This window comes from Crocuta crocuta, unplaced genomic scaffold, assembly GCF_008692635.1.
Source record: "Crocuta crocuta isolate KB4526 unplaced genomic scaffold, BGI_CrCroc_1.0 scaffold26, whole genome shotgun sequence".
In the NCBI taxonomy this organism is placed as follows: domain Eukaryota; kingdom Metazoa; phylum Chordata; class Mammalia; order Carnivora; family Hyaenidae; genus Crocuta; species Crocuta crocuta.
Window position 1 is genome coordinate 8047444 of NW_027532249.1, and position 18839 is coordinate 8066282.

Consider the following 18839-nt stretch of genomic DNA (forward strand, 5'->3'; position numbering starts at 1 on the left):
AGACCATGGCAATGAAGTGAATATGCAATACAGCAAGTGAAATGAATTTTTTGGTTCTCTAGCATATATAAAAGTTATGTTTGTACGATGTTGTCGTTAACTGTGCACCAGCATTGTGTCTTGAAAAACAATATACATACTTTAATTTTAAAAACACTTTATTACTGAAAAATCCAAACCATCATTTGAGCTCAGCAAGTCATAATCTTTTTGCTGGTGGAGGGTCTGACCTCAGTGTTTATGGCCATTGACTAATCAGAGTGGGGGCTGCTGAAGGTTGGGGTGGCTGTGGCAGTTTATTAAAATAAGACAACAATAAATTTTGCCACATTAATTGACTCTTCCTTTCGTGAACAGTTTCTCTGTAGCACATAATGCTGTTTGACACCATTTTGCCTATAGTAGAATTTCATTCAATCCACTCAGAGTTTGCTACTGCTTTTTTGACTAATTTTATGGAATATTCTAAATTCTTTGTTTTCATTTCAATAATCTTCACTGTATATTCACCAAAAGTAGACTCCATCTCAAAAAGACACTTTCTTTACTCATCCATAAGAAACAACTCCTCACCCATTCAAGTTTTATCATGAGATTGAAGCACATCAGTCACACTTTCAGGCTCCACTTCTAATTCTAGATCTCTTGCTGTGTCCACCACATCTGCAGTGACTTCCTCCACTGAAGTTTTGAACCCTCAAAGTCATCCATGAGGGTTAAAATGACTTACTTCTTCCAAACTCCTGTTAATGTTAATATTTCATTTTCCCATGAATCATGAATGTTCTTTTCTTTTTTAAAAAGTTTATTGATTTATTTTGAGAGAGAGAGAAAATGTGAGTTGGGGAGGGAGGGAGGGAGGGGGGTAGATGGAGAGGGAGAGAGAGAGAGAGAGAAAGGATGAATCCTACATGGATCCTACAACCATGATGAGATCATGACTTGAGTTTATATCAAGAGTTGATGCTTAACTGACTGAGCCACCCAGAAGCCCCAATTTGTGAATGTTCCTTAATGGCAAGGTTTCCTCTCTTTCTTTCCTCTTTTTCCTTCCTTCCCTTTGCTTCTTTTCTTTTTTCTTTCTTTCCCTCCCTCTTTCTTTCTCCGCTTCTATTTCTCCCTTTCTCTCTCTTTCCTTCCTTCCTTTTCTTTTTTTTTTATTTCAGTAGTTAACATACAGGCTGAAGGTTTTCAATGGACTTTGCCCAAATGCATCAGAAGAATCACCATTAGCTACCAATGGCAGCTCTAGCCTAATGAAATGTATTTCTAAAATAATAAAATTTGAATGTTGAAATTAATTGAGGCATGGGCTGCAGAATAAATGTTGTGTTAGCAGGTGTGAAATCCAATTTCATCTCATTGTTCATCTCTGTCAGAGCTCTTGGGTGACCATGTACATTGCCAATGAGCAGTAATATTTTTCAAGGATTTTTTGCTAAGCAGATCTCAACAATTGGCTTAAAATGTTCAATACTCTACATTGTAAACAGATGTGGTGTCATCCGGGCTTTGCTGTTCCATTGATAGACCACAGGCAGAGTAGATTTAGCATAACTTTAAATGCCTTAGGATTTTAGGAATGGGAAATGAGTGCTGGTTTTAACTTAAAGTTACCAGCTGCAGTAGCCCCTAACCAAGAAAATCAGTCTGAGCCTTTGAGGCTTTTAAGCCTTTCTAGCTATGAAAGTTCTATAAGGCATCTTTTTCCAATATGAGGCTGTTTTCTCTATATTGAAGATCTGTTTTTTAGCATAGCCACCTTCATGAATCATCCTAGCTAGCTTTTCTGGATGACTTGCTGCAGTTGCTACATCAGTATTTGCTCCTTCACCTTGAAGTTTTATATTCTGTAAATGAATTGTTTCCTTAAGCCTTATGAATCAACCTCTGATGGGTTCAAGGTTTTTTTCTGTAGCTTCCTTACCTCTCTCAGCCTTCATATAACTGAAGAGTTACAGTTACACTTTGACTTAAAGGAATGTTGTAGTTGGTTTGATCTTCTATCCAGATAACTAAAACTTTCCCCATATGAGCAACAAGGCTGTTTCTCTTCTCATTTGTCTGTTCACTGGAGTAGCACCTTTAATTTCCTTCAAGAACTGTTGCCTTCCATTGACAACATGGCCAACTGTTGGGTGTGAGAGGCCTTGCTTTTGGCCTATCTTGGCTTTCAACACACCTTCCTCACTAAGCTTAATCATTTCTAGCTTTCAATTTAAAGTGAGAGATGGGCAACTCTTTCTTTCACATAAATACTTATAGACCATCAGAGTTATTAATTGGTCTAATTTCAATATTGTTGTGTCTCAGGTAATAGGGAGGCCTGAGGAATGAGAGAGAACCTGGGAACTGGCCAGCTGGTCAGTGAAGCAGCCAGAATACTCACAACATTTATTTATTGACTTTACTATCTGAAATGAATGTGGTTGGTGTTGTCCCAAAACAATTACAATACTAACATCAGAGATCACAGATCACTGTAACAAATATAAGAATATTGGAAAAGTTTATAATACTATGCAAATTAACAAAATGTGATACAAAGACACAAAATGAGCAAACACTGTCGGAAAAATGGCCTTTCATTTAGGGTTGCCACAGACGTTCAGTTTGTAAAACAGTATCTGCAAAGCACAATAAAATGACGTATGCCCATATATGATTTACAAATATTTTCTCCCATTCTGTGGGTACCATTTTACTCAATGCTCTTTTGATGGATGAAATTTTTCATATTCTTAATTGGAAATTCAATTTGTCTATTTTTTATATTGTTACCTGAGACTTTAGTGTCATTGCCAAAACATCACTGCCAAATCCAATGTTGAGTTTTCCCCTGTTTTCTATTTGGAGTCTTATAGTTTCACGTCTTACATTTATGTCTTTGATCATTTTGAGTTAAGTTTTGTATATGGTATTAATGATCCAACTTTTTCATACTGATATCAACTTTCGCCAGCAATATTTGTTGAAAAGACTCTCCTTTTCCTATCGAATTATCTCTGAACCTTTACCAAAAATCATTTGACCATATATATAAGGGTTGATTGCCGGGCTCTCTATATTCTTCCACTTCCTGTCTGTTTGTATACCAGTGGCACAATTTTGATTACTGTAATTCATAATAAGTATCAAAAGTCAGGAAGTGAGTCCTCTAGATTTATTCCAATTTTTCAACATTATTTTGGTTATTCAGGATCCCTTGAGATTCCATCATTTTTAGGATGGATTTTTACAATTTCTGTAGGAAAAAGAAGTCATTGAGATTCACATAGAGATTACATTGAATCTGTAGATTGCTTTGAGAAGTACTAACATCTCAACAATTAAGTCATTCAATCCATGAACATGGGATATGTCTCTCATTATTTATATCTTCCTTGATTTCTTTCAGCAATGTTTTATAGTTTTCATTGTACAGCTTTTCCACCTCCTTGGCTAAATTAATGACTAAGTATTTTATTCATTTTGATATTATAAATGGAATTGTCTTCATAATTTCCTTTGCAGAGTGTTCGTTTATTTCATAGAAATGCAACTTATTTTTTGCATGATGACTTTGTATCCTGCTATTTGCTGAATTTATTTGTTGTTTCTAACAGGTTTTTTTTTCCTAAAATCTTTAGACCATTCTGTATATGAGAACATAATCTGTGAACAGAAACAGTTTTATTTCTTCTTTTCCAATTAGGTTGCTTTTTATTTCTTGACTTAATGCTCTGGCTACAACTCTCAATGCTATGTTGAATGGAAGTGGAAAAAGCTTGGCATCTTTGCCTTATTTATCATCTTAGAAGAAAAGCTATTAGTATTTCACCATTGAGCATAATGTTTGCTGTACGCTTTTCATAATAGCTTTTATTATGTTAGGGCAGTTTCCTTCAATTTTTAGTTTGTTGAGTATTTTTATCTTAAACGGGTATTGAATTTCATCAGTTGCTTGTTCTGCATCAATTGAGATAATCATGTACTTTTCTCCCCTCATTATGTTGATGTGGCATGTTATACTGATTTGAGTTTAGTATATTGAACCATCCTTACATTCCAGGAAAAAAAAATCCCACTTTTAATATGCTTCTGAATATTGTTTGCCAGTTATTTCTTGAGGATTTTTGCATGAATGCAATACTGGCCTGAGAAATGAGTTTCCAGCTCTTTATTATTTTGGAAATGTTTGAAAAGGATTGAAGTTTGTTTTTTGTAATGTTTGTTAGAATTCACTAAGTCATCAGGCCCAGGGCCTTCTTTATAAGGAGATTTTTTTTATTACCAAATCAATCTCCTTACTAGTTATAGGTCTATTCAGATTTTTTTTTTTTGCAATTAAGTTTTGTTAGGTTTTGTTATTCCAGAAATTTGTGCATTTCATCTAGACTATACAATTTTAAGTACACAAGAGTTCACAGTATTATTCATAATCTTTTTTATTTTTGTGTAATCAGTAGTAATGTTCTGCCTTTCATTTCTGATTTTAGCAATTTGTCTTATTTCTTTTTCATAATCCATGTAGCTAAAGTTTTGTCAATTTTGTTGATCTTTTTATTCTCTGCTTCATTTATCTCTGCTCTGATCTTCATTATTCCCTTTCTTCTGCTAGGTTTTGGTTTAGTTTATATTTTTTGTTTTGCTTGTTCTTATGTTATAAAGCAAGGTTGTTGATTTGAGGTCTTTCTTATATTTTAATGCAAGCAGTTATACCTAAAAATTCCCTCTTACCGCCCACTCATTGCATTCAATAACGTTTGGTATGTTATGCTGTCATTTCCATTTGTCTCTAAGTACTTTTAGATTTCCTCTGTGATTTTTATTCTTTGATCCTTTGGTTATCTTCCAGGTTTATTTCTGTTATTGATTGGTAAATTTATCCTGTTATGGTTGAAAAAGATACTTTGCATGATATTTATCTTTTTAAATCCATGAGACTTAATTTATGTTCTAATATATGTTCTATCCTGGAAAATGCCCTATGTGCACTTGAGAAGAATGTTATTGAAGAATGTTGTTATTGTTAGGTAGAGTGTTGTGTATGTGTCTGTTAGATTTAGATGGTTTATTTTGTTGTTTAATCTGTCTATTTCCTTACTTACCTTTTGTCTGGTTTTCTGTCCATAATTGAGAGTGGGGTATTGAAATCTTCAACTATTATTATAGAGTATTTCTCCCTTAAGTTCTATTTTTGCTTCATATATTTTGGTGCTCTGTTATTAGGTAGGCAAATGACTATAATTGTTGTATCTTCTTGTTGTTTGGAAACTTTTATTAATATGTAATGTGCTTTTGTCTCTTGCAAACATTTTAAAAGTCTATTTTGTCTAATCTTAACATAGCCACCCCTACTTTTTTTGTTAACTGTTTTCATGGAATATGTTTTCCCATCTTTTCATTTTCAGTCTATTTGTGTATCAAATGAGTATATAGTTGGATCATGTATTTGTTAAAGTTTATTTATTTTGAGAGAGAGAGAATGGCGGAGGGGCAGAAAGAAATGGAGAGAGAGAATCCCAAGCAGGCTCCTTAATCATCACAGATCCCAATGTGGGGCTCAATCTCATGAACTGTGAGATCATGACCTGAGTCAAAGTCAAGGGTTGGATGCTTAACAGACTGAGCCCTAGGATTATGTGTTTTTATCCATTTTGCCAATCTGTGCGTTTTGATTGGAGATTTTAAGTCTTTTAAAGTACATTTTAAATTTTTAAATTACATTTAAAGTAATTACTGATAAGAAAGGACTTAGCTTTGTCATTTTGCTCTTTGTTTTCTACATACCTTACAGATTTTGAGCCTCATTTCCTGCATTACAGTCTTACTTTTTTTTTTTTTAATTTTTAACATTTATTTTTTTTGAGACAGAGAGAGACAGAGCACAAACTGGGGAGGGGGCAGAGAGAGAGAGGGAGACACAGGATTCGAAACAGGTTCCAGGCTGTGAGCACAGAGCCTGATGCGGGACTCGAACCCATGGACCATGAGATCATGATCTGAGCTGAAGTCAGACACTTAACCGACTGGGCCACCCAGGCACCCCCAGTCTTACTTTTCTTTTTAGCTAAATTTTTTGTAGTGAAATGTTTAAATCTGTTTCTCACTTCCTTGTGTATGTATTCTATAGCTAGTGTGTGTGTGTGTGTGTGTGTGTGTGTGTGTGTGTGTTTGCTATGGAGATTGCATTTAACATCCTAAAGTTACAATGCTGTAATTTAGATTTACAACACACTAAAACTATACTTCTTTAACAGCTCTATCCCCACCTGTTTTGACTATTGATATCACAAACCTACGTATTTCTACATTGTGTACCCCAGAAAAACATACATTGAAAATCCTCTGAAAGACATTAATTTCTGGATAAATTAATCATGGAGAAAACAAAATGTGAAGTTATAAACAAAGTTAGAATAATACAGCTTTTAGACTAATAACTTTGTTTTTGAGAAATGCATTAGTCTCTAAAATCATGTAGAAAACAAAAAGTAGTGTTGCAAACAAGTGTTATAATAATACTAGCTTTTATAATTGCACATGCATTTACCTTTATTAGGGTCTTTATTTCTCCATATGGTTTCAGTTACTGATTATTGTTCTTTCACTTCACCCTGCTGGACATGCTTGAACATTTCTTGCATGGTAGGTCTGGAGGTAACAAATTCACTCAGCTTTTGTTTATCTGTGAATGTCTTAATTTCCCCTTCACTTTAGGAGGACAACTAGATAGAAGATTCTTGGTCAACAGCTTTTTTTATTCTAATTTTTCTAAATTGAATATATCATCTCACTGCTTCTGGTACCAAAATTTCTGATGAGAATCTGCTGATAATTTCTATTGAGGATAATTTTATAGAGGATCCTTTATATGTGACAAGTTACTTCTCTCCTGCTGCTTTTGGCTTCCAAAAGTTTCATTATGTTTCTCAGTGCGGGTCCCTTTGAGTTCATCTTACTTGGAATTCATTGAGCATGAATGTTTATATTCACCTATATCATCTAATCTGAGAAGTATTCAGACAATATTTCTTCACATATTCTTTTTCTTCTCCTACTAGGACTTCCACAGTGTGTATATTGATCCATTTAATGATGTCTCATAGGCCCCTTAGGCTATGTTCACTTTTATTCAGTTTTTTTTTTTTCTGAAACTCAATAATTTCCATTATTATAGCTTCAGTTCACTGATTCTCCATTTTGCCTGCTGAAATCTGCCTTTGAAGTTTTCATTTTAGTTGTATTCCTGAGTTCTGTAATTTCTTTTTAGGTCATTAGCTGTTTCATAAAAATTTGTTTTAAATGTGTATTTATTTTTGAGACAGATACAGAGAGACAGAGAGACAGAGTGTGAGCAGAGAAGGGGCAGACAGAGAGGGAGACACAGAATCCAAAGCAGGCTCCAGGCTCTGAGCTGCCAGCACAGAGCCCAACGTGGGGCTCAAACTCCTGAACCCTGAGGTCATGACCTGAGCCAAAGTCGGACACTTAACCAGCTGAGCCACCCAGATGCCCCTAGGTCATTATCTCTTTATTGATACTTCTATTTTGTTCAGACACTGTTTCCTTGGCTTTCTCTACCTCTTCATCTACTTCTTTGAGTATTTTTAAGATAGTTGTTTTAAATTCTTGGTCTAGAAGACCTGCAAGCAGGGTTTTTCAGGAATAATTTCTGTTGATTAACTTTTTAAATTTTAAATGGACCATACTTTCCTCTTTGTTTATATGCCTTGTGGGCTTTTTTGTTGTTGACAAACTGGATATTTGAACCTTATAATATGGTAACTCTGGAAATCAGATTCCCTTTTTCCTCCAGGGCTTGCTGTTTTTTATTTGATTTGTTTTTGGTTTTTGATTTTGATTCTTGTGGGCTGTCTCTGTGCTAAGGATCAGCTTACAGTATAAACTTAAGATCTTCTCAGGTCTTTCTGAGCCTGTGCCTTTCCCAAGTATCCACAGTTTCTTATTTTTCTCGTTTTCTTGCTTTCAAACACTTTCTTGTTTTCCTCATATATACAGCTGCTCCTCAATGTCCAGTCATTAATATCTGCCCCCGTAAGGGAAAAAAGAGAAAAGTAAAGGGGAGAAGGATAGACAAAAGCCCCTTAGGTCCCTTGGAAATCACTTCAACCAGAGGGAGAGGGGCTTGCAACAATGAGAAGAGGCACAACAACAGTCACTACCTACCTCTTTGCATTTTTATGTGACCAGAGCACTGATCTTTGGTATTTGGAAGGCAGGGTCCCTTGTGGACAATTCTGGCTCATGTAGGCTGTGGACAGGTTGTTCTTGGAATATGCACACAGCTGCCTGACACAGTTTGGAAGTGGGGGAAATGGATAGTATCTACTGTGCTAAAAGCTAAAATTGACCAAAATTAACATGAACAATTCACAGTCCAAACCTATCCTAGATGTTGCAAGCTTTCAGTAGATGCCAGTGTTTCAAAAGAGAAACAACAGACATATTCTGTCAGTGTAATTTTTGTCTAAGTGAGGAGACAGAGTCTGGGTACTTTCTACTGGATCATCTTCCCCAAATCCTTTAACTTCCTTTTTGAACCTAATCTACATGATACCATTTTATTTTAAAAGTGATATTTACATTGTCATGATTGATGACTACATAGTATTGCATTTTCTAATCAGGGATGGACAAATTTCTTTTTTAAAGGGCTAGGAGGTAAATGTGTTAGGCTTTGCAGACCACATACGGCCTCCATTGATGCTGCTACTGCTGCTATTGCTGCTTTTTCTTCCTTTTCTTCAACCATTTCAAAAATGTAAAATTCCTTGCTCAAGGCTCATTGTCTAGTTATACTATCAATTTTAGGGTAAGTAAGATTTTTCCTCTTAGTTGCTACTGTAAACATCACCATAATATGAAAGTAAAATTGGTAATAGCTATAGTTTATAGAATATTATAATTTCTTCAAGCTTCTGCTTCCAGCCTTTGTATGATTTTAGTGATAATTAGAATTTCCTCACTAAGTCAGGATAATTGTTTTTCTACCCTTTCTAAATCTTGTTAACTTTATGCAAAAATGTTACAAGATGATTCCTTCAATTAGTAATTCAGCACACATTTACTTTGAGCCCATTAAGAGCACTGTAACCTACAATCTTCTCCATTGTAGTCTTCTTGATCAGTGGTTTTAGTAAAATGAGCCCTCCATTCAAAATAGAGAATATTAGTAACATCATTTAAGTGGTTCTTGTACTGCATTTTATAAAAACAACTTTAACCTAGGGTATATATTAAGTTTTGGGCATTCTAAACTTTTTGAGGAATTGGTGTCCACAAAAATTAGGTAGCAAAAATGAAATCTGACATGTTGATCTCCTAAACAACCTCTGCCCTTAAGGTACCTGCAGGTTACTTTCTGCTATGAAAATATTTCAATTTCCCCCTTCTACATTCATCTTAAATGACCTTCTTGTAGAAGCTGGTTTGCAGGACTATTTCAAACAATAGTGTGCTTTTGTAAGAAAATGTTAAGTTACATTCACTGAATGGTTTCAGCATGCTGACAGCATTGTTTTAAGAACACATTTTTTAAAATTATATATTGAAAAACCAAATCTGCTTAAATGCAGATACAGTGACATCAGTGGCATAGTGAAATACAAGGTAAAAAAAAAACAGAAAATGGTCATTGGCATTTTTTTATTCATTTTATTAATGGATTATGTCTTTGGGAATAACGTGGTGATGGGGAATAGGTATGGAGCTGCTCCATACCTTGGGCAGAGAATGGATTAAGAGACAAAATTTGCCTGGAAATAAAATGGCACAGACACTGAGTATGTGTGTGTGTATCCTGTTAATAAAAACATGTTTCCTTAAAGTTTTATATACAGCTCAGGGTTTATGTATTTACTTTTTGTTTTTGAAATTAAAAAAAGTAGTAATTTTTTTTCTAAATCCAGGTCCTTTAGGAACAAAACTCTGAACTGTAAATAGGGGTACATGGGTGGCTCAGTCAGTTAGGTGTCCGACTTTGGCTCAGGTCATGATCTCACAGTCTGTGGGTTTGAGCCCCGCGTCAGGATCTGTGCTGACAGCTCGGAGCCTGAAACCTGCTTTGGATTCCGTGTCTCCCTCTCTCTCTCTGCCCCTCCCCCACTCGTTCTCTGTCTGTCTCTCAAAATAAATAAAGACATAAAAGAATTAAACTGTAAATAAATTGTAAAATTTGAGAATATAACAAATGTGTTTGCTGTTCCTTAATTTATGTACACACATCTGAAATATTTGAAAACTAAGTGCCTACTCACTTTAGGCACTATTGTACATGCTGTGCTGTATTAACAGCATCATTCTGACAAAAACAGACAAACCCCAGTTGTCATCACCTTACATTACAGTGAAGGGAGACTACAAATTGAAAATGAGTAGATAAATAGAGTGATAAGGTCTTTGGATAAAGATAAAGCCCTCAAAATGAGGAGTATAAATGCTTAGGTCTCCTTGTCAAAGTGATATCTTAGGTTTCACTCTCAAGGTAAATATAATATTTTTGATGCAATCTGAAGAAAGCAAGGAGTTGAACCATGTTAATATAGGAGTGTGAGGAGAGACTTTCAGGCCAAGGTCTCAGGCAAAAACAGTCTGGAGTGTTTGAGGACCGGCATGGAGGAGGCAGTGGCTGGAGCATTCTGCATGGAAGAATGGCATCAGGGTATATCAGGCCCAGACCTCAGGATATATAAGGCTGTGGCTCTTGACAAGAAAGATGGGAAGTCACTGAATGCGGATAAGCAGAACAAAGGCACAATCTCACTTATAAAGTGCCATCTTGTTCTTGCGTGGAGGAAGCAGGCAACGGTACAATCAGGTGGAGCACTTAGGAGCCTTTAGAAATAACTCAGACAAGAAGTAATGATGGTTTGGTACCAGATACTCATACCTGGAGGTGATGAGTAGAGCAGGCAGGATTGACAGGAATCTTGGATGACTTTCTTGTTTAATTTTGTTGTTGACCACTTAACTCTACAAAATAATCTACAGCAAACATCATAATTAGATACATGTATTTCCTTGGCGTTGGGTAAAACTCAGATGCATGCTGTGTCTTTTTCTGTCCACCATTGTACTGGAGGCATTGGCCAGGGCAGTAAGACAATAGAGTGACAACATTTTAAGACTTGAAGGAAGAAATGAAAATGTTATGATGTTACTGTGCTCGGTATACGGAGAATAAAGAATCTAGAGAAACATTATTAAATACTTAGAAGTTTATCCCCCAAGGGCATGGGAGGTGCAACAAAGAAAACTATAAACTTGTAACGAGAGAAGCATCTAAAGAAATATGGGGATGAGGGAGATACAGATCATGTTCATGGATTGGAAGTCTCAATATTTCAAAAGTGGTCAGTCTTCCCTAAATGATTTATAGATTCAATATAATCCTAATCATAATCTGAATACTTTAAAACAAGTGTTTGTTTTATTTTTGGTGAAACTTAAAAAAAAAAACCTGATTCTAAAACTTAGAGGACACTATGATAAAGAGAAAATAGCAAAAAAACACTAGAAAAACTGAGGGGTGAGGTCCTGCTTCATCAAGAGTCAAGAGATAGCCTAAAACTATGTGGTCCAGGGGCACATGGGTGGCTCAGTCAGTTAAGTGTCCGAATTCAGCTCAGATCATGATCTCGTAGTTTATGAGTTCAAGTTCCCCAATGGGCTCTGTGCTGACAGCTCAGAGCCTGGAGTCTTCTTCGGATTCTGTGTCTCCCTCGCTCTCCCCACCTCTTCCCAACTCATGCCCTGTCTCTCTCTCCTTCAAAAACAAACATTAAAAAATTAAAACCATGTTGTCCTATGTCAGAGATAGAAAAGGCAAGTGCAGCAGAACAGAAACAGATCTCAGCGTCTAGGAACACTTGATATATGATGAAAGCAGACAGCAGAGCAGGGAGAGCAAGGTGGTCTTTTCAAGAAATGGTGCTGGAACACTTGGCTGTCCATCCTGAAGGGAAAAAAAGAAGAAGAAACACACCTCTATCTTCATTCTCAAAATAAAATCAATTTACATTTGATATAATATATATCAGTAATATATATATTGATGTAATATAATATAGGATATACATGATCTCCAGATAAAAAATATTTTTTAAAACAACAAGACTCAGTAAGACAAAAATGGGTAAATTTGACTCAATATTGAAATCATTGAATGACAAAATAAAGGAAAAAGGAAAGCCACATTGTGAACATCTATTTTTGACCCATCATTAACAAAGGGCTTGCACCAAAATGTGTAAATATCTTCAGAATTAATAAGAGAAAGCAAAAGAATTGAATTTTTAAAAAATGGCATGGGATGTGAACAGGTATGTTACGAAAGAGAGTATCAAGAGAACTAATATACCTAGAAGGATGTTCTCAACCTCATTCATTATAGGGAAATATTCATATGTGGATCTTGAGAACCTCAACAGAAGACCATGGGGGAGGGGGGAGGGGAAAAGTTACAAACAGGGAGGGAGGAAAACCATAAGAGACTCTTAAAGGTACATAAAAACAAATTTTATGGGGGAGAGGAGAAAGTGGGTGATGGACATTGAGGAGGGCACTTGTTGGGATGAGCACTGGGTGTTGTACAGAAGCCAATTTGACAATAAATTATATTTTTAAAATTATAGGGAAATATAAATGAAAACCAAGGTGAATTTTAAAACCACAATAATATTAGTATGAGTCTACCAAATTGGCAAAACTTGAAATGTTTGACAATAGCAAATGTTGGTGAGGAAGGGAAACAATCAGAATTCTTACACACAGCTAATAGGACTATAGGTTTTTAAAACCACTTTGAACACAATTTGGCAGTCCTGACTACCGCTGGAGACACATCTGCCCTTTTCTGTTCCTGGTTTCAGAGTCTACAGAAATGTGTGTCTCGGGGCTCCCGGGTAGCTCAGTTGGTTAAGTGCCCAACTCTTTATTTTAGCTCAGGTCATGATCTCACAGTCTATGGGATTGAGCTGCAGATCTGGCTCCACACTGACAGCACATGGGTGTGCATTCTGTCTGTCTGTCTGTCTCTCAAAATAAGTAAATAAACTTAAAAGGGGAAATGCATGTTTACATGCACCAGGGTACATGCAAAAGAATATAGAGTGGAATGTTCAAAAAAGGTCCAAACATGAACCAAATGCCCATCAGTAATATAAGAGATAAACACAGTGTGGTAGATTGAAATTGTGGGGTATTATACAGCATTGGAAATGAACTACAGAAACACACAATAGCATGGACAAATTTTAAAGACATAATGTTGAGTAAAAGAAGCTAGACACATTGGAATGAATACTGCATCATCCCATTTGGATAAATTTCAAAAAGAAAGTAGAAATCAACTATACATGTGAGAGATACATAGGTAATATAGCTGTGAAGAAAATCAAGGGAAGGAATACCTTAAAATTCTGAAGAGTGGCTGTTGCATGTGGGCAGGAAGGGGTAAGGATTGAGCACGATCACCTGGAAAAATGGGATCATGTAAAACCCTAGCCTGAGAGTCTCACGCAGATTTGTTGTTTTACAATCACTTGCCAAGCTGAAAATTTGTATTTTATGTACCTTTCTGGTTTTTCTTATATTTTTTAAATCAATAATATAAACCGAGGCTCAGAAAATTAAAAAATTCCTTCCGTGTGACAAAACTTGTCAATGACAAAGCTGGAATTGGATCACCATCTTGCCTGCTTCTAAGCTAATGCCTGTTCCAGTACATAATTGGTTTTTAAATTATATTTCATGGGCCATCTAAGAAAAAAAAAAAACAATGGCACTTATGAAAACCACACCTTACAGAATTCCGTACAAAATTAATTGAAGTAGAATCTTTGTGTGTTGGATCCTTGAATCTGCATTTATCAAGTTTCAGAGGAGACTCTGAGTCACAACGAGGTTTAAAGCAGTTGCACTGAGTCATACTTACCTTTTCTCAAGAGGAAGTGATCAAGAACCCATCCCCTCTGAAGATCTACATCTTTCTATTTCGAGAAAGAAAATTATTCTGATAGTTACAAAAAGGGTGGGGCAGTAGGAAAGGTGACTGTATCCCCTGGACCCAAAAGCAGGAGTTTAGGAACAAGTAAAACTGCTTCTGGGATTCTGTGATGAAAAACAAGAACAGAAAGGAAATGGACAAGAGTAAGGGACTCAGGTAGTGTTTGAGGTCACACATTAGGTTTGGATCTAGCATAAGATTCTCTTATCAGCCTTTGTACACAGTGCAGTGTTCCTGAGTCATAGGAGGAAGCTGAATCCTTATAAATTTCGTGTTTGTTTTCATATGTCCCCTTGGTGTTTAATAAATTCTCCTTAAGCATTACAGTTTACTTTAGCTGTTTGAAGGTCACTCTGGAAAGAACTATCAAGGGATAAAAACTAAAATAAGAAGGTTTTTAAATGTTGCCTTCCTTCCTCCCAGCAAAGAGGACCCCACCTTGATTGTCTCACTGTTTTCCCTTCTTTGCACTTAAGTAATGGAGCTATCCTGCCAGGCCGATTATGTGTGTGTGTGTGTATGTACACACACGTGCAATGTAGAATCTTGAGGAAAGACTGGAAGCAGACGTGGAAAAGAGTATTGTATACAATTAAAGCTGAATCATTTGTTAGAAGTATGGAAGCAGGTGGAAGGAGTGTATATATGAAGGAGAGAGCCAAAGAGTTCAAGCAAAGCAAATGAAGAATTCCAGGTGCTTTGAATTTCCTTTTGGGCTAAGTGTCTGTGATCACAGCACCACCAGAGGCCAGGCTACACTGGACATAGCTTTATCAGCAAGCTGGAGCCAGAACTTGACTGGGGAATCAGGACTCCCGTAGACAACAGTGGGTGACCTGGTGGGACCAGAAGTGTTGAGAGAACACCAACATGGTGTACAAATCAGGGGTGAAGAGCTATGGTTGCAGGCTGACTGTCCTCTTCCCACACCAGTAGATGCTGCCGCCTGAGACCAGTCCAGCGTTTCTATGGACCACACCTGTGCTTGTCATGACATCCCTCTCGGAGTCACCGAACTGGTGGGGTTTGTGTTTGGAAGCACATCAACAAGATGACATTTTTATAGAAATATTACTTCCACCAAACCACCTGAGTAGAAGCATCCTTTCACACGGACCGAATGCTGTCTTGTTTGGAGTAACTATAATAGCATATGCTGGATATTGTGCTCACAGCAAAGGAACAGAACAATTTCTTCTTTATTCCCAGAACACTGGTGCAAAACATAAGCAAACAATTCGGAGGTTGAATTTTATATTCTTAGATATAGCCTCTGTATTTGTTCAAAAGGACCATTTTCTATGTTTATAGGCTTTTTCCAAGAAGCAAAGTTAACCCATATTATATTCTCCAATCTGAAAATGATTTCGGGTTAGAAATAACATCTAATATTTGTACGTACTTTATAGTTTACAAAGCCTTTCAGGGATATCTTCACATATGATCCTCTTCTGAATACTGAGAGGTAGGGTTTACTATTCCCACGCCACACAATGTAAACCTGGGTTCAGGAGTTGAATAAATTAGGCTGAGGTCACTTGAGTAGGATGTGACAGGAGCTACATCTTGTACTGGGTCCTCAGTGCTTTAGTTCCCTGTACACACACATATACACACAGCTATGTTTCAGGGACATGGTACTCTTCAGTGCCTGCCACAACATTGTGGCATTCAGTTGACTGAAATGGTAACTAACCTAGAAGCACAAAAATGTCAGCTAAGACTGGGACTGTAAAATGATCTGGCAGAATTGTTTGGACATGTCTGACTTCTAAAAGCTAACACTGCCTTAAAACGCAACCACCATCTTAAAATATGATGGACAGCCACAATTATCTTTTCCTCAGTTGGATAGGAGCTACCATTAAAAAGACCATCTTTTGTATTTCTTATAGCACCTACTGCTACTGGTCATGGTAAAGTGAATGGACTTATTGCAGACCAAGGCCCAGGTCCTGGTCCTGCCACAAGCCAAGTTTCCTCATCACAGGAGCATAACATCTCTGAGGCTGTGTTTATTGAGCTCTGAAATGGAGGAAATAGCATCTAACCTGAATGTTCGCTAGAATATTGTATAGGACAAATTAGCTGGTACATGTGAGACTATGTTTCACTTGTGGTGTGTTGTGCAGACACAAGGCAGCATCAGTCAGCATGAAATGTGTTCTGGGTGGGTAGATGAGACCCATTGGATTTCATCATGAATATTTTAATACAGGTGTAAAGACTTTTAAATGTCAAAAAAATAGATCATGGGAAGAACAGACTATTTTTAAAGAACTTCTAATTTCCTTTTGTAACTCAAATAAGAAAAATAAGGCAGTGGGTTTTTATGAATTTTAAACACACAATATAAAATTGAAATCTGTAATAAACATATAAATTAACTTGGAATGGAAATAGAAAGTTGAATGATTTTTTTTTCAAATAGTTTATTGTCAAATTGGTTGAATGATTTTTATAAAAGTAGAATTAATAAAAGATCCTGCTTCTATACATTACTTTTACTGAAATGTATTTTTAAGTGCTAATCAATTTTCTGACATGAGTAGAAAATCCAAGAACAATATAGATTTATTTCTTTTTCAAAAACTAAAGGTTTGGGTGTTTTTACAGTCACAAAAATATGGAAGCTGTAGATGACACAGGTATGATGGTGTAGCCTCACTTCTGAGATGTGGGAAGTACAATGAATCTTGAGTGAATCACATGGAAATTTCTTTGCCTCACTGCCAAATCGGTAAGAAAGAGAGGAAAGAGAAAAACTGAATTAGCTCCACAAGTATAATGTATCCATCAACTGTCAAGTATGCAGTGTAAACTTTTTTTCTCTAAAGAATAAGCTTGCCATGGTTATAGGAAATTATTTGTAATAGGAAAATCAAGAGTATTCAACTTGACCTTGCTTCCTGTGGGGTCCTACACCCAAGAGGGTATCTGTACACTGAAAACAATCTACAAAACTAGATTTACTAAATCTAAATCAAATAAACTGATCTACAGAAAAGACCAAAAAGTGATAGTGCAGGGATATAACATTTCCTGATTTTTTTTTTTTTTGCCATCTTAAATGATAGTACATGGTGTCTGTTTTAGACCACCATACACAATAATACTTAGGGCATACAGTGGTTGTGGAACCAGCAGCAGATGTAGATACAACATTCTCCCTAGTGCACTTTTACACTGGTCAGAAATTTTAACTGGCCTCTTTCAGGACTTCGTATCATTCTGTTGAAAAGTATAGCCAATGACTTTAATAAAGATAGAAGTACTTATAAAAGACATAGTTTATACAAAGCTGAAAATGGCTGTACATGAAGTGGCAGGTGGACAGAACAAAGTTGACAGTTTAGAATTATAATCTGAAATAAATAATAAAATTAGCAAAAAAAATAAAGGTTTCTATTATAGTTATACAAATTAATGGCCCAAAATAGTATGAGAAAGTCTGGTTTAATTACAGGCTCAGAGGGGAAATGCCTTTCTTCTTCTTATTTCCATACCAAGAGGGACCTCCAACATGGTGACATTACTTGTCTTTTAACCCATGACCTAAGTTGCTGGCAAGTGACAATCATTAATTCATGAATTGGGTGGAGCTGTGATCTATAAATGTGTAAGTGCTAAAAGTCATTATGACTTCTCCATCCCAGGTCATTGCAAGATAGCCATTAAGGTTAAGTGCGTCTACTCTACAAAACCAAATTCTTCATGATTACCTGACCCAATACCCAGGTTCTCAGGAGCTGGGTACAAGCAGCAAGCCCATTGTATCCCACACTTAAGCCACATACTCTAATTCAGGTTGTCTTATTTAATAAATTTCCATCAAGTGACTTTTTTCATGACAAAAATTTTCAATTTGTCTAAGTTACATGGGCGTTATTATCTATTGTGCTCTCTTAAACTCATATAAACATGTAATATAAAATAACTTAAATATATTAATATTTAAGCCAAGCATATAGGAGATATAAAGGTAAAGAATAATATTGCTGCTGCTTGAATCCTTCACTGCCCAGGTTGGCCAAGTGGCCTTGAAGTGGGTGAAGGTCATTACCCATTGAGATTGGAGGTGTTGGAAAAAGTTCAGCCAAATGAAGCATAAGAGCTTGTTTTCTCCCCCTCTACCCAAATCTGTGGTGAATTTCTGATGTGGAGGGGGTGAGGACTGACTTCAGTATGATGAGATGAATTTTTTTGACATACCTATTTTCAAAAGAATATCATGACTTCGAATTTAACATTCCCTAGAGAACATTTGGAGATAGGATTGGTATTATCAGGGGCCATTAGAGATAACTGGAGGCAATCTGCTACAATTATGGCTGGTGGTCTTATGGACATATACCTTAAAATGTTTGTTCTTCATATTTTCAACTCTTCTCAAAGCAATATATGCACATATTTTAACAAATCAGATTAAACCAAAATATTTCCAGTGAAAACCGGCATCTCCTTCCATTCTCCACAAACCTCAAGTCCTCTTCCTGGAGACATTCCCTTTTAACTCTTTTGGCCATTTCTTCTGGCATTCTTCTAATATTTATTCTTTACTTGTCTCTTTTAGAAATTATTTGTTGGCTTCAGTTACCACTGATACAAATTTAAATTCATTCCATCTTCCCAGGTTTAATTTTGTCCTCTATAAAAGGTAAGAAAACAGTAAGCATTCAACCTCTAGATCACTGTGAGGCTCAAATGAGCCCTGTCACTGTCACGGTTTCACATCTCCCTTCCATCCACAGAACCCTTCTGCATCCTCCCCTTTGGCCACAGAAGCTCACCGAGTTTTAGCAGAGCACCTGACTGCCCAACTTTTATT